The 13,733-nt window shown below is 45.5% G+C and overlaps 1 protein-coding gene across 4 annotated transcripts in view; it reads right to left on the reverse strand.

Moving 5' to 3' along the window:
* The window catches only part of LOC138527188 (zinc finger protein 567-like), a 285,058-nt gene that overhangs the window by 142,792 nt on the left and 128,533 nt on the right, over positions 1-13,733 (reverse strand). The gene's annotated exons all lie outside the window — the stretch shown is intronic.

Raw genomic sequence — 13,733 nt, forward strand, 5'->3', positions numbered from 1 at the left:
GTTCTCAATCGCTGCGGCCTGGATATCTACTCTTTCATAAACTCTTTCCAGGTCCAGTACCTCATTTAGCGACAGGGGCTTTTTTAAGAGGTGTTTCCTGAACATGGAGGAAATGCAACCTTCTATTATGTGGAGGCGGATAGCTTTGTCATCGTTAAAGTTGGTGAAATCACACTTCGTTATTTTTCTCTGAAGGCGGATGACAAATTCTCCTATGGATTAGTGAGGGAGTTGACCACATTGATTGAAAGTGTATCGCTCATAGTCACGATTGGGTGAGATGACAATTTTCTCATTGATGGCTTGCAGGAGTCTCGCGTACGTGGTGCGGTCTTGTAGGGGAATCGTGCGTATGATGTTTTTAATTTCTCTCCCTGCGACATTGGCGAAGATACGGAGGATGTTGGGGGGTTCTTGTGTGCCGATGGCACCTACGAAGTCCTCAAATTCTTCCACTCATTCTTCCCATCGCTGGCTCTGATCATGGTGGGGGTATAGTGCGAATGGGCTCGGACGTTTCATGAGGCTGGCATGGGAGGTGAGACTGGCGTTGGCAACTGGTGGTGTCCCAGCACCTGCTATGGCCTGTGCCTGGTCAGTCATGGTGATGCTCTGATGGTTTGTGCTGCGGGTTTAGGGGTTTGTGACCCTTCTGTTTGTGGTGTGGATATTAGGCGTGAGCCTGTTGTGTTTTGGAGTGGTGGTGGGGTTGGCGCAGCTGGGCGTGGGCACTACTGCATTTGCGTGTCCCTCTTGTTGCTTACCCCGTCTTGTTTTTCTTTGGTCGGTGTGGCTGGGTGTTGGCAGGGTGAGTGCACCTTTGTGCTGGCACTGGTAGTGGTGCTGCCCTTGTTATGCTAGTGCTAGGTGGGACAGTTGGCACTTTATTAGGCTTCTGTGTGTTCCAAAAGTGTCCAATGTCAATTTGGGCGCTGTGGTCGCTTGATGGGTGTGCCAGGATGTGGCTCTCCTTCTGGGCAGCTGCAGCTGGTTAGTTTGGTAGGGTGGGATACCTGCAGTGTTGGTCGTGGCCTTTATCAGTGGCGTTTTCCTGCAGTGGGTGTCACTGATGGGAGCCACGAGTTCTATTCTGGTGGGCTCATGAGTTGTTACTTGTGTAATGTCACTTTGTGGGAGACACAGGGTTTCCCTCCCTTTTTGTTTGAGTGTCACTGGGAGACGCGGGGTTAACCTCGTTCGGTTTTATTACTTTAATATGGATTGTCACGCTGGAGACACAGGGTTTCCTTACTTGGGATGTTGTGACCACGGTGGCAGGTGATTCCTCTTGTCCTCCGCGAGTAGGCGTGGTGGATCAGCTGGGCTGCCGGGTCTGCTGAGCGTTCACAGGCGTTGTAGACGCAGTCTTCTCCTGTCTTCCTGCGATGCTCCGCGGCTGTTGGGGCTTCACAGGCGTTGCAGACACGGTGCTCTCCTCTCTTCCTGCGATGCTCCGCAGCTGTTGGGGCTTCCTTCGCGGAAACACAGGCCGCCCACGGGCACACGGGTGGTCCACTTCCAGTCGCTGGTGCAGGGCACACGGGCCACTCCTGGTGTGCGGGTTGCACGGGCCTTCCGGAAGGGGCGCTCGAACCTCTGCTGAAATCCAGGGCATACGTAGGGCCACCTGGGTTGCTGGGCACACGTGCCCGCTGACACTGGGCGCGCAGGCCCACTGCAGGGCTCACAGGACCACTTTGGATTGCCGGGGACACGGGCCCACCACAAGGGCACACAGGCCCTATTGCTCAGGGCACGCAGGCCCACTGCAGGGCTCACAGGCCCACCTTGGATTGCCGGGTACACGGGCCCACCACAAGGGCATACAGGCCCTATTGCTCAGGGCGCTCGGCCCGCTGCAGGGCTCACAAGCCCACCTCGGATTGCCGGGCACACAGGCCCACCACGAGGGCACACAGGCCCTATTACTCTGGGCGCTTGGCCTGCTGCAGGGCTCACGGGTCCACCTCCGATTGTCGGGCGCGCTGGCCCACCGTTGTTCAGAGCACACGGGCTCACTGCAGGGCACACGGGCCCTCCGTTCACGCCAGGCGTGTCAGCCCTCCTTACGAGCTGGTCACGTCAGAATGGTGCGTGCGAGGCATGGGAACTCATCCTTGTATCATCGCCAGTTGTTATAGGGGAGGCTTAGCCCACATCAGCGCCCAGGCATACCAAGAAAGCACAGAGCCACCATTGAGGTCAACCTCTCTTTATTCTTCCAGAACGTAACTGCCCCTTTTCCTCCCTTGTCCCCTCCCCTTCCGCCTCCCAGTGTGTGCCTGTTCTCAAAGGGGCTGTGTCCCTTTTCAGTCACGTACAACAAATGCGAGCAGGAGAGTGGCGCCAAAAGTGCAGGCGCGAAGGGAGCAGCCTAGGCAGTAGCTGTAAACCAGAAGCTCTCAAAGAGGAACTGAGGCTGTGCACGCGGCAAGTACTGCAAGTCGTGCGTTCCCAGGATACGCTGGCCTCTTAGTTGTGACGAAACCTGAGACGGAGTCTCTGTAACTCCACCCCCTGAAGGACACCCTGTTCCATACAGTTCAGAAGGGTATGCTGTACCTTATAGCAAGGAGGGAATTATATCCCTTATGATAGAGGGAAGGGCAAAGATATCCCTGAAGGATGAATAGGCATCATAACCCTTATAAGGAAGAGAAGGGGCAAGACATCCATTATAAAGGGATGGGCACTATATCGCTTATGAACAAGCGAGTGAGGAAAGGAAACCCTCTGTGTCAGAAGATCTCCCTGTTTCTTAAAGTTAAAAGAGGGTGCCATAACCACAGACCCACAAGCAGTGAGATAGACACCATCCCCATGGTGTAGATTACAAACAGGGGGCAAGGCACTATAGCCCTGTGTACAGGATTTATGGCATAGAAGCAGCGAGGCGACGTACTCCTGGGACAGAGCTGAGGCAAGAAATGGATAAGTGCTGTAGCCCTGAGACTGTGCTGTGCTTTAAAGAATCTGGGGGAGGCCATCATCCCCACATTAGGAATAACCCTAACACGTTGCGGTTGTCTGTTGGGGTTTATGCATTGTAAGCCTTGGGTGCGGAAGGGGGTTATATTCAAGTCCATGTTCTCATTGTGCACCTTGTTAGGGAACATTGTTTCTTGCTAATTTCAGTGGCATATTGTATAGATTTGGAACGGTAATCTTTGCCTAATACACAGAAATTAAAGAAAATAACGTTCTCCGTGTAAAAAATATAATACTGTGCCTTACTTGGACAAATATTTTACAACTTAACTCTTTATGTCAGAACTTTACGAATCAATAATGAAAGCAGCAAAGAAACAGTAATTAATTGATTTAAATATCTCTAGTTTCTCCACTGACAATGACTATGTGCACAAAGCTACAATTAAAGATGTAAATGTGTATTGAACTTTATAGCCAGGGCTGTGGCTCAGTGAACTAACGCATCCACTACAGGGGCCTGTGGTTTGAACTTGTGGTCACAGGTTCGAATCCCGGAAGGTCCACTCAGCCCTTCATCCTTTCGAGCTCTATGAAATGAGTAACATCGGCTCTCTTTATCTGGCAATAGCGCCAAGATAAACCTCTGGGGGCGAACGTGTGCCCTGCAACCTGTTATGTGATGCATGTCTGTGTTTCCAACCTATTTATTTTCCCAAACTTCCTCCCACTTTTACTTCGATCTAGAATTATTGTTTTTCACTACACCTCTTTTCAAGAACTTATCTGGGAAAAGGGGTGTTAGGAATTCACGTCTAAGAAGGCTCCAGTGCAGCACACCACATCCAACTATGGGCTGGCCTTCCTCGTGAAGCAAGAGAAACCGTCAACAGGAGAAGATAAGCACACTAAGGCAGTGGAAGCTCCATTGAGGTATTGAGGTATGAGCCGATAAAATATGTTCAAACACTGGGTTTTGTCAACTGGATTTTTAGTGGGCAGATAAATTGGCACATATGCAGGAAAACACACAGAGACAAACTCTTGGTGTGTTTTTTCCACAACATAGCCATTTTGGAAAGGATTGCCTGCAAGGAGCAGGAAATTTGCTCCGTGCATTCCCCCCTCTGTGCAGAGAATCTGCTGGCAACACAATTTCGACCCAGGAGAATGAATGGGACACCAAGACTACAACGAGAAGCAAGGGCAAAGCGTATGATGCTCTGACGGCCGAGTAAAGTGCCTGATAGGAGTTGTGGGTCCATCACTCCCAATGAGTGGAAAGGAGCATAAAGACACCAAAGAAAACCAAGACTGCTGCATGTTGTGCCCTGGAAACCGAAGAGCACTGTCTGATGGGAGTTTGTTGGCCTGGATAATTATTGTACCATGCTGCTTAATGCTATCATGCCTCTGTCCTTTGCAGAAGTGACCATGGGGGCAGTAGCACGGCATGCCTGGATGGAATGGGCAGCATTGCCTCTGAGCTGTGGTCGAAGCGTACGAAAAGAAGTAGTGGAACTATGTTCCCTGCTGGCCTGCCCGGCTCCCACAAACCCCATTGCCACGCCCCCAACCCTGCAGCGCAAACCAAATCCCCAAACACACCTGGAATATTGAGTGCATTGTATTGAGATGCACGTTTCAAATTCTTCCTACACTTTTATTTTAAAACGAAACCATTCCGGAAAGGTTTCTTTTTAAAATGAAAGTATATGAACAGCATCACTTTTCTTTTAAATTAGAGGAGCTACGCTGCCAACCGCTTCCGCCCACTTCGACCATTACCTCTAAGACTACGGCAAGATTCCCAGGGTCTCCGAGAAGTACACACAGACCAAGGCCTGTACTGTTCTCTGAAAAAAGAAGGAGCTAGCTCATTCCTGTAATAACGGCTACATCTGAACAAACAAGTCTGAACGTATCGCTGACTCATCCTAAATCTCTCGCTCACAGAATGTAATTTTCTCCACAGAATATGCTTGCCCTCAGATTGGACGTAGACCTTCCCATGCTGCAAGACAAGCTCCGGTTTCCTCAATCTCTATGTCCTGGTGTCTGAGCGGTCTGGCCCTCGGACTGGAGCTTTTCAAACCCTAACCCATGGTGCATTGACAGGGAAGCCTCACGCACAAGTTAAAATGTGTTTCATGTCATTCACCACCAGTATACACACAAGGGCACATCACCGAACCCTTCAACGAGGCACGACTGCTACTACGGATGGTAGCCTCAGAGTGCCAACGTGTGCAGCATATGGTCAATGGTTTCACAGAATTGTTACCAGTCAGAACAGGGGTTGTTCAGAGCACTTAAGGCGTGGAGTCGATCCATAAAAGTCTGGGTTCTAAACTGGTAATAGTGGGCCCGGAATTAGGGACAGAACATTGGAGCCGTCTTTCCATTGACTGGGCGGGAGGAAGAGGTAAAGAAGATAATAGAGAATTAGCTCAAACAAAAGGGCAAACCGTGTGTCGATGGAAGGATATTGACAAGCCTCCCCAGGACACAGATGAGATTATTTTTACCTCCTCACCCCAGTATTCTAACAAAGAGAAAACACACCTTATGATAACAGCTATTTGTAAAGGATACCTATGGGCAAAAACTGATGCACCAAGCAAGTACCACAAGTACCTCTTTGCCTCGGGATGCCGTTTTGAATCCAGGACCAGCCGCAATCTTTGTTTCCTGCAGCGTCCTATGTGCGCTTCTCTATTGGACTGACGTGTGTGAAGCCACGCCCCCACATACGCTGCCTTCAAAAACAGACTTGCGCGTGCACCAAGCAAGTACCACAAGTACCTCTCTGCCTCGGGACGCCGTTTTGAATCCAGGACCAGCCGCAATCTTTGTTTCCTGCAGCGTCCTATGTGCGCTTCTCTATTGGACTGACGGTAAAACACCGTATTTGAGAAGGACTATAGACTTTAAAAACGTTTAATCTAATTCAGCTGCATTACAATATTGCTTATTTGTATTTGTGCAGTGTGTGAAGCCACGCCCCCACATACACCGCCATCAAAAACAGACGTGCGCGCACCAAGCAAGTACCACAAGTACCTCTTTGCCTCTTCGCTTCGTCGCTGAGGCGGGAGGCGCTTCTTGTGGACTTTGCTTCCCTAGCGTGACCCGTTGTGAACGGGCGTGGGTGGCGTGGTTCAGTAAACTGTTGATGCGCTTTCAGCATGAGAGTACTTACTTTAAAAACTGGAATGCCGCCGTCCCTCAGCACAACTACTGCCACAGAAAATCCTGCATGTCCACTGCAAGCTCCTATGCGGTATTACCCAAATTGGTCGTTTACAATTGTTCGAATGAACAATTGACCGAATTTAAAGGGTCACAATTGACCGAATATATATATATATATATATGGGTTTTTGGGGGGTTTGGCGTTGGGTGGGGGGTTTCCCCCCACATATATGGTACAATTGACCTTCACAATTCGGTCAATTGTGAAAAGGTCAATTGTCATTCGAGCAGTTGTAAAACGATCAATTCGTATACAACCTCCTATGCACTTAAATTCAATGCCCATCATAACCAAAGGTATCAAAGGGGGGGGGACGTCCAAAATGGACATACGGTTGTTTTGCAGCAGTTCGCTCTCAGCGCATAGGGCGAAATCCAGGCTGGAGAAAGATCAGCCCGCAGAGGAGAAAATGAGATGCCTAATGCTGCATCTTCTGGCCCTACGCCCAAAAAAGTATTTATATTCCCAGATGCTCTGGAAGGCATGCAACAGGAGCAGCCTTTGAAACCCCTGTCTTGCCAATCCATTTCTGATACGGCTTTACTTGAAAACATACCCGCCACTGCTCAGCCAATTGCATTTATTTATTTAACTCTGCCTGCAAAAGATGAAGCCGTAATTGATTTGGACCTTAATGATTCTGTATTCTCTAATAAGATGTTGTCTGAAAACCTGTCCAAGTCCCCCATGATGTTCTCTGAGGTTACTTATACCTCAATAGAAATGTCTCTTCTATTTCTATATCTGAGACTAGTGGCATACAGACTAACTCACAGGGAATAAACACATCATTCTGTACACAAAAAATTGAGTCACCACTAAACATCATACTACAAGCCATGAACCTGGCCATTCAGGCATTAGGGAAAATATATCAAACCATAGATAATCGATTGGTAATGCAAGAAACACTCATGCAGAAAATGCTGACACTACATGAGCTACCAAAGTGTGAAACTCAACATCACTTGGCCCATAACACCACAACCTTGTCACTGAAGGCAGCTGCTAACTCCATAGCGTGCCAGACTGACCTTGCCCCTGAGCAAGAAAATCCCAGTGTTGCCTCTATAGAGAATGGAGAAAGTGGAGGAATATCTAGTACCTTACCATACATTGCCTCAATCATATATGATCCATTAGCAAACATTCTAAATCCATCTAAAGAGACAAATGTAGCTCCATCAATGAAAGCAACTGTGATTCCTCAAGGTGCATTGTACCCCATGTTCATTCCGGTGATTCCCGGTGCATGCAAACAAAAAAGCACAAAAACAATCACTCTTAGCGACGAGATACCACACCAATTACTGAGTAAGGGAATCAAGAAAACCAAGAAACCAAACCCAAAATTTCCAAAACATGAAGCCTCTATAAAACACATGGGAGGCTCCGCAACTAAAGAATTTTTTAAAGCAATTTCGCTCCCTAAAAAGAACCATATACTTGTTTCTCAGGCCATTAAGAAAAAGTATGTCCAGCAAATGTACATCAAGAAAAAAATGGATGTACCTAACTTCCAAACTGTTCAAGCACTAAATTACCCCCCCCCCGCCCCCGAATGAGCTTTTACAGGCATTATGGTCACAAAGCACAATCTGCCCCCCTTCATCATGTGACTCAGTAGATTCTAATAGTCAAAAATCAAATGCGAGTAAGAATTGTAAAAGAAAGAATGCATTGAGTGTTGACCATGATAGAACTGAAATAAGAAAGCCGGTCGATGCTTATATGTCTGATCGCATTCATCCTCAAATAGAGATGCCCAAGAGAGCTTGTGAATGCACTCAGAATAAAACAGCCACCCAAGAACTGGTTAATTCGGATTCAATACATGAACAGGTTTCACTTTCAATGACAGACAAGATGAATACATCCTCACATCTCCTTAAAGTAGTTCATGAGAATTCCAAAATAGGAAATGGTGAACCCTGTCCGGATGAATACTCTTCAGTTGACGCACGAGTGAATGATTCATCCTCCACGAATGACCTGTCTAGTGCCATCATATGGCTAATTGAGGGTGCACTGGGGAATTTGCAATCCACCCCACATTGGTGAAAGAGGCAGTTGAAACTAAAAAATCTAGTAAAAAGGCTTTGGCAGAAAAAAACATCCCCATTAAGGTGAAACCAGCTCCCCACTCCCTAATCCTAGCTTGTAAACCCCGCCACCCCCATCTAGCCAATATGATCTAAATCGGAGGGCTGTGATGCCGATATTTTCTGATATCCAACAGCTTGAAGATATTGTATCTGCCGATTTAGCATTGGTGGAATTTGTGGAAAATAGGAACCTAAACGCAGCGACACTCTGGATACAGTCCAGGGTTGTGCAAAACCTTATTTGGCAGTCGAATGACTCTCTGGCCGCACTGGGCTTTGACCTCAGTATTGATCACTCTGCCCCTCAAGTGGCCTTATCCAAGCACAGTCAGCCTCCTCAAGTGCCCCTATCTCAGATACATCAAGCTCATTTGGTCCAGTCAAAACCTCCAATGTCCAATAAAACAAAAGGTAATGTCACTTTCAATATACCTTGTACCTGTTTGCATTACACTGAGCGAAAATAGCTAAGCCAAAAAACAAATTCACAAATGCTTACTTTGATCAGTTGGAATACCAGGGGGCATAAGCATCTTGTAAATAATGATCAAAATCACTTAAACAGCTATGATCTGGTGCTTTTACAAGAGACTTGGCTGACATCACCCCCAATCTGGGACAGCTATGAGGTGTTCTTGAACCCAGCTATCAGAACCACAATGGGTAGGCCAATGTCAGGACTTCTCACAGCCGTTAAGAAGGGCAATGATCTCACTTCACAGCTGTGGGCCATACCTAATGAATTCATGATACTGGTCAAAGTTAGCACCTCTGTTGATGTCTATGCTGTGTTAAACCTATATTGGAACCCTGCTGCAATAAGCAAGACTTGAATAGCCTGTTGGACATGGTGATTAATGATCGACAAACTAGATTCCTTATTCTCACTGGCGTTTTAAACCTAAGGTGCATGGAAAGTGTGAATAGGCAAACTAGTCAAAGAAATCTGTGTTGGAGAGCCCTAGTCCAACACAGAGGTCTATATGTCTTGGATGGAGCATTTGCATCTGACATACCACCGGCTCCGACTTGGCATAAAGGCACTGTGTCCTCAGTTATTGATTATATCTATGTAAATGCAGCACTTTGGCCAACTGTACAAAAATTCACTGTTATAACTTCTGAAGCCAGTGATCATAAAATGCTGTTCACTGAACTTGGTGTCCAAATGCAATGTGATCTTGTTGGAGGGGAACCAGCTAAGGGTTGTTTGGTAGCAAACTCAGGCAAGTGCCGTCTCTGATGGTCGGAGGATGCTCTAATACATTTCAGCGAACTCCTTAAAGAGTCAAATTTGAGCAATGGTAATATGCCGGATAATGCTGGCATTATATACAGCAATATGCTGCAAACATTTCAGCAAACAAAAACAATTACTAATACACAGCAACGACATTTGCACACATTTGACAATTCAGTACGCTTAAGAAAAACTGCCTATCGGGCGGAATTAAGGAAACTCGCTATGCATCCCCCCGCAGTTAGAATGACTCTGTCAAGGAAGCTAAGTAACAACTATAGAAACTGGGTTAAGCGTTATCGAGGACTGCTCTATCAGAAAGATGGAGCTGAAATGCTAAATACACTTGCTAGCAAGAATATTTCCAAGATGTGGGCTGTACTGAACCAAGCCCTGGGGCAACATCAGGTTTGCGTTCAGTCCTCCTCTGTTGACACACACACTTGGGTTACACATTTTAGTGAACTTTATGTAATACCAGCAAGTTGTTCTATCTCGCATATATCTGACACTCTAACTCCCTTCAACTTGGCATTCGATGAGGCCGAGATATTTCAACTTATAAAAACTGCCAGCAAGTCAAAAGCAGTTGGCCCGGATGGCTTGTCCAATTTCGCTATGCAAAGGCACCCAGAACTATGGACCTCCATTTTGTTCCACATCTTTACCACAGTCAATCATACTCAAAGACTTCCACCAACATGGACTCAAGCAATAACAGTCCCAATCTATAAAAAGGGCGATCGCCTGTCTCCAGATAGCTATCGTCCAATTTCGCTACTGGACGCCCCAGGGAACATTTTCTGTAGAATCTTACTGAAAGAACTGAATGATTGGGTTGAAAAGAAATCATTACTAGACCCTTTCCAGTCGGGCTTTGTCAGGGGATTGGGTACCATTCCCAATATTTTTGCCCTCGCTATGGTGCAAGCTCAGAGGTTAATGCAAGGACAACCATTATATCTGGGATTTATTGATTTCAGAGCCGCTTTCGACTCAATAGATCGAAAGCTGCTCTTACTCAAACTCAGAAAATACGACTGTCCTCCTACTTTGCTATCCCTAATAACACTGCTTCACACAAATACATCAATGCGAGTACGCATAACCCTTGATGGGATGCTGTCGCCAATAATAATCACTCAGAGGGGCCTAAAGCAGGGATGCGCCTTGGCTTCCTTTCTGTTCAATTTCTACATATTAGAAATGGGCAAGTTTTTGACCAATTGTGTGGGAGATCCCCCGAAAATAGGAACACAACAAGTCCCGTATTTATTATACGCAGACGTTTTAGTCCTATTATCACAGACACCGAGGGGACTACAAAACATGCTAGAACAACTTGGCATATATGCCCAGGCTTACAATTTAAATATCAATACTCACAAATCTCAAATAGTCATTTGCAATCCAAAGAGGAAACCTAAAGTATACAATCATAAATGGCAATTGCAGCAGTGTTGAATTGATAATGTAAACCAATATAGATACCTAGGTGTAGTTATACAACACAAAACGTCACTAGCACAATACAAGTGCGAAGTAAGAAATAAGCTACAATCCCTGGTGTCTCAATCTAGAGTTCTTCTCAGAAAGTTTGGGAAATTCTCAATGAAATACATCATGTTCTATAAGATGAAAGTAACACCCATCTTATTATATGGTGTCGAAGCCTGCCTTCCTAAAGATCGTACATTTTGGGATGGCGTAGACTCCTCTTATTGGAAGCAAGTAATACAACTCCCAAACGGCACACCTGCAGCGCTGATTCACTTTGAGCTGGACCTCACATCACTCCATTCACAGGTGGTGTGGAAACAGTGTGCTTTTCTCCGAAAAGCGCTAACTGGCCTAGAGAAACCATCCATTCTGAAGGTTGTCGCGCATAACTTACTTACGTCAAATAACACCTTTCCACGGAAATGGTGCGAGCATACCTTAGATGCACTCAGCGATGCAGCTATAACCATAGATTTATTCGGGCTAAAGCAAAACATTTTCAGCCTGATTGGGCGGAAAACATAGCAAAATGTTCAACGCATAAAGACTTTGATGTCCTCTTGATTGGGTTGAGGAAGCATGGGACAATAGCAACTTATCTTGTAAAACATCCATGCCCTTTTATTAGGAGGAAGTACTTGAGGTTCAGGTTAAATCTATATATTACCCGTGACATACTACACAGGAGGAAGATCATCTCAAGCGAGCAAAATTATTGTCGGTACTGCAAGAACATAAACCAAATTGAAACTGTACAACACCTGTTGGTAGCTTGGGAAGCAGTAAGTGGGGCAAGAAGCAGGTGCTTCAAAGACAAACTGATGTTTCAGAACCACCTAACCCAATTCCAAAAATGGCAAATACTTTTCTCCAACCCAAGAATCTCTATGCAAATAGCAATTATCCAATTTTTAGATATGGTGTTGCGGACTCCCTCCCAAATGAACAAGAGATATAGTTATCCCTGGTAACTATAAAATAAAAATAGTTGGGGTATTACTTACCATCATGGGCAAAGAGCCCAATCTTTGCTGTTACCTCCACATTTTAGTCAAGTTGTTGTACAAGAAAACATTTTCATTACTGTATTTTTTTTTATTGATAATCATTACCATCATCATTGTATGATCATATGCAATCACATCTTTATGTTTTGTTCTAATTTTGCTTGATGAAATGACATGTAAGATGAATTCAATGGTTTTAACTGTAAAAAAAAAATTGTTTTGTGTAAAAAATTTGAAAAGTTGATCTCACAACTGAACAAATTAATTAAAAAAAAACTGAGGTTGAGATATTGAAAAAAAGACAATAGATTTCTTATGCAGGCAACAGAGAAATAAGTACAACTGAAGTTAGCCGCACACCACACATGCATGAAAATGTCAGAAACAGGCATAAAAATAATGGGGAAAACGATGAGGTAAATGAACAGATAAGAAAGATGGAGGACGGTTTATGTCTTTTACAGAATGTGTTCTATCAGTGCAGAGCAGAATACCCCAACATTGCAACGGCACCTTTGTGTCCCCCTGTATTCGGTACAATATGATAAAGACCCCAAGTAGAACATTCCAATCATGGCCCCACTCAAAAGAGGAGTTAGTTCCTGCTTTCCCAATTCGCATATAACACACACAACTTCAGCGGAATTATTTGAAGGCGATGGCCTAACAAAGGTCCCACAGAAAGAGCAAGTTGTGATAAAAAAGGTTACGAGAGTTCTAAGAACAAATGATGTGGGTAGGTATGATATGATATGATTGGTTATTTATAACGCGCTTAATACCCAGAGGTTTCTAAGCGCGGACCGAACCAGTGTTGCTCCGTGTCGTCTTGCTTCCAAGGCGAGCACGTTGCCACTGAGCTATCCTCCCAAGACATTCATCGATGCCTCTCCATATCTGGTGGCCTCCCGCATCAATGCCTGGACCAACTCGCTCAGCTGGGGGATAGATTCCAGTGTCGAGATAGCCCCTAATAACCTGCAACTTGTCAGCCAATTGGAGAAGGGTTTGGGAACCCTAAAGTATGCAACTAGTCAGCCTACTAAAGAACGGTTTGGGAATCCTGAATCCCACAATGTCCAGAAAGCAAACAAGTGGTAACATAACACCTCTTGTACTCTACAGGAACTGGGAAGGATGTCTCCTGTGGACTGTGAAGGCTGGTGAGGCTCACTCAAGACTGGAAGATTTGATTATCCTGAAAATGTCATTAACTCCTTTTACCTTAAGTTGACCCATCCTATAAATATAACCCTTACTAAAAACGAGATAAAATGTAAGCACATTGTGTTGGCAGATTTCTTGGTCCCAAGTCCATTGTGGCACGGGCAACTCACTTTGTGAAGGCTGGGCAAGAACAGGTCAGACCGGGAGGATCTTTTTTTATAAAAAAGACCTGCTGAAAGAGGAATTACTTCAGCTTCTTTCTGAATATTAAGGAGCCTCTCTGCACCGTTAGCTCAAGACCTCAGCTATTCCAGTACTCGTGGCCCTTCAATTGTAGGTGTCTGCTTCTATACTCGTCTAGTCATAGTTTCTGATAATGTGCTCGTTTGTGTTCACGGTTGTGCATATGTTTTGGGATACACTGGATAGGCCTTTATGGGGCAGTGCTTAGGTGTGCTTCAGTACGTGACAGACACATCGTGAGTGTTGGCGCAGTGATACCTGGCAGATAGATGAAATATGCCCAAACT

This window comes from Ambystoma mexicanum, chromosome 1q (assembly GCF_040938575.1).
Source record: "Ambystoma mexicanum isolate Mex_15411 chromosome 1q, UKY_AmexF1_1, whole genome shotgun sequence".
In the NCBI taxonomy this organism is placed as follows: Eukaryota; Metazoa; Chordata; class Amphibia; order Caudata; family Ambystomatidae; genus Ambystoma; species Ambystoma mexicanum.